This window comes from Henckelia pumila, chromosome 1, assembly GCF_033568475.1.
Source record: "Henckelia pumila isolate YLH828 chromosome 1, ASM3356847v2, whole genome shotgun sequence".
NCBI classification, from domain to species: domain Eukaryota; kingdom Viridiplantae; phylum Streptophyta; class Magnoliopsida; order Lamiales; family Gesneriaceae; genus Henckelia; species Henckelia pumila.
The window spans coordinates 145735888-145740046 of NC_133120.1; positions in this window are offsets into that span (position 1 = coordinate 145735888).

Consider the following 4159-nt stretch of genomic DNA (forward strand, 5'->3'; position numbering starts at 1 on the left):
CACATTTTAAAGTCAAGATAAATTTTCCTGAATCCGAATTCAGTGGTTTCCAAAAATGTACATCCCTATGTCATTTTAGGAAATCCTACCCCCTTACTCTTATTTAAGAAGTCCAACTTCTTTATTCATTAAATTTAACTCTTTAAATTTAACTATCTCAACGGGGATTAAAACTCCATTACACTGTGTGACCCTCAATGGTTCAGGGATACAGCTAGCCGTGGGCTCACAACTCCTTGTGACTCGGAACAACGATTTCCGACTTGCCCAACGAATCATGGTAAAGCGCCTAGCAACATCGCCCCATGATTCCCTAGGTATCACTGATAGTGCCTACAAGAACTAGTAGATTTTGGTTAGCGTACAGTACGGTCCCTTCATCCATATATCCCGATCGAATCAACAACCATTGGTATATCGAGAGTCGCTCAAGATTCGATAACTATGCAATACATCTTGAAGATCAAATTAGTGACATTGCATGTGCTACTAAGAAACCATTTCTTAAATCACATCAAGTACTCTGGCCAGAGATTCGTCACACTAATATCTCCTCAGATCGCATAGGATATCCACACTCGCAAGTATGTGGTGAATCCTTGACAACAATGCATCGACTCCTATATGTGTTGTAACTGTACCCAATCCCGACACCTGATGACCCCCATAGAGTCGGTAAACGAGTCAAAGCACAGTACTAGCATATAGAGTCTCCATGATGTTTCAAGTAGTAAGGACTAATGGTGTACAACCAAAACCGCGGACTTTATCCACTCGATAAGTGATAACCACTTGGAAAGTCCGGATAGGGTAGTTCGATTATTCATCCTATGAATATCCATTTGCATGCTTCGAACATCTCCATGTTCCCTACCAATGAAACGTGGTACTCCGCATCGCAAATGCTAGTCTCAAACTCGAGCGATCCTTATCCTTATTATCGGACGGCTCAATCGACTAGGAACAGTTTAGAATATACAGTGACTATAAGATGTATTTCATGATAGACATCCCCATGTTCTACCACATCTTACATACACTATAGTATATTCAAGGTCTTTATCAAAACAACAATAGTATATCACAATATAACAATATGAAGAAAGATAAAGTCATTGCCATTAATAAAAGTGTAAATTACATTAAACAAAAGATCGTTTGTACAAAGAGTCATCAAAGCCCATAGCCACAAGTTGGCTCACTGGGCACCCACTCTTTCATAAACCAGGAATCTCGTCTGGAAAAACATCAGGAAACTCGCTAACAATCGGTATCTCAGACAACTCAGGACTAGACCTCTGAACATCCATTGCATAAATCAAGAATCCCTCTGCTCTTTTCTGTAGCAAACGAGACAAGGATAACACAGAAATTAACGGAATTTTGGATCGAGAACCTTACCGAAAAACTTCCAATCGTCTGCCATCTCAGGTCTGAATCGAACCACTTTCTGAAAGCAATCTACTGTCGCCCTATACTTGGTCAGAGCATCAATCCCGACAATACAGTCAAAATCAGATAATCCAAGTATGATGCAGTCAATCTCAATCGAATTCCCTTCGGATTTTATTACACAATTTCGGACCATTCTCACCGAAACAATTCCTCCACCCAAAGGTGAAGTAATAGAAACAACATCAGATAATGGCTCAGCAAAAAAATCATGCATCACGACAAATATTTCAGAAATAAAACAGTGAGAAGCACCCTTATCAATCAACACAAATGCAGGATAACCAAAAATCGAACAGTTACCTGCTATTACGTCATTCGGGGCTGCATTGGCTTGATCCTCTATCAAGGCAAACACCCTCGCCTGCTGTCGAGGAGGTTGGTTCTGGTTCTGGTTACCTCTCTGATGATTCTGTTGCTGAGGATGAAAGGAATGGACTACAGAAGCTGATCTCTCGGGCTGAGCTGGCGGTCGAGAAGAACTGCCGCTCTGAGCTCTATCGATTCCTCACTGAGGACAGACTCTAGCAAAGTGACCCGGCTGCTGGCAGATGTTGCAATTACCAAACACGCCTCGACACTGATCACTAGGATGACATCCTCCACACTTGCTGCACGAAGCTCCAGAAAACCCTGAACTATGCCCAGAACTGAACTGTCTAGAGCCACTGGAACTCGATGAACTGTTACCAGACTTCTTGAAATTCTTCCCCTTTGGCCGATACTGATCTCGCCTGTTTCTGCCACTGTTGCCTCCCTCAAACCTCTGAGGCTGATTCGACTGCTGAGAAGGTTGGAACTGATACTGAGACTGTTGAGGCTGAAACTGAATAGGCTGGTTCTGAAAAGATCTCTGCTGTTGCTGAGGAGCTACCTGATTACCTCGTTGCATCAAGAATCCGGCTTCGGCTCCCTTTGCTTGATCCATAGCATCTACGAAGTTGTTGGGTCTTCCGGTATTGACCAAGGTAAATATCTCAGGGTTCAAACCATTGATGAAATGGTCGGCCTTGGCTTCCTCGTTATCTGCAACGTGAGGTGCAAACCTCAAGAGACTATCAAATTTACTCACATAGTCCTCAATGCTCAAGTTCCCTTGTTTCAGATTCGCAAAATCGGCACCCTTTTCCTTTCGATACGAGGCAGGAAAGAAACGCTTGTAGAATTCAGTCTTGAACAGATTCCAAGTAATTACGGTGCCTCGATTCTTATTTGCTCTCTTGGTTGTGGTCCACCAATTCTTAGCAACACCCTGCAACTGATGACTGACTAACCTGATTATGCGGTCATCGGTATAGTCGAGGGAATCGAAGAGCTCATCCATTTCATCTAGCCAACTTTCACAAGCAACGGAGTTCTCGGTACCCATTAAAGTAGGCGGTCGAAAAGATCGGAATCTCTTCAAAAGAGTCTCCATCGGGGTCGCGGTTGCATCAAACTGATCCACTCTTGTACTATCCTGATCGTTCTGAGGAGTTATCACTGGCGGCGGATTCTCAGTAGAAGGAGGAGTCAAAGGTGGTTGATTCCTTCTCAAAGATCGTCGAGGTGCCATCTGATATCAAGGGTTAGGACACAATATCTCAAACTTATTCTCAATCTCATAACCTCGGTGTCCAAAACTCTGTTATGAGTAATCATGAATCTCAATGATATACGAGAACAGATAATAGCACAAGGACAAATATATATCACGTAATTCATGCTTTATAAATTAAATCACAACTCATGTAATTCAATTAATTCAAGAATCAATAAAGCATGCTCGCACTTATTTAAAAATAACCATTTAAATAAATAAATCACATGCGAGAGTTCAATTCATGCGGACTCAATCTACCCCGCTCACTCTAGTTCGACTCCAAGAATCTTATCGCTCTGATACCACTTAATGTGAGACCCCGTTTCTAATCTACTATTCTCGAATAATTAAACAAAATCAAACACGATGAGCCGCGTAAAAATGAATCAAAATTTTTTTTAAAAAAGAACTCACGCGCGCCCGCGCATAGCCCTTGGGCAAAAAACCAAAATTTTTGCACAATGAGGCGCGCCCGCTCGTCAAGTCGCACGCCCGCACATAGTCCTCGGGTTGCTGAATCCTGGGCAAGAAAATATTGACTCTACAAGCTCAAAATGATAATCTAAACAACCCAGGTTCCAATCATAGCTTAAACATTAAATAAGGCGCTCGAAACACCAACAGAACGATGTTTAACAATACAAGTTCGACGGTAGTAATCGTTCGACTAAACAAAATAGAATACAAGTCCAAAAGCAACCCTATGACACACGAAGTCTCACTTCTATCATCTCACCCCGAGCTAACCCAAACGACTAGTTCCAGCTCCTGATGCTCCTGTTGCCAAGTACACATACAAACAAAGACAACAGCCAAATAAACCGGTTAGAAATATAATTTCTAAGTAAAAGAGACAGGCATGCAATATCAAGTAAACATCTCAGATTGAAAAGTAATAATCAGTAACAAATCAAAATGAGAATGAATGAATGCATGACTTCAAAACTCGGGACTATCAAATCAGATAATCGAAATATCAATCGTTATTCGGTTGGGATCCCGGGGCCAAGTCCTCACAACAACTCACCGACACACCCATTCGGGGTGGATGTCGTTCAACTCAACCCCTAGACTTCAGAGCAACTATAAGAAGTATTCTGGCAGTTGAAAAAACTCGAAATCCAA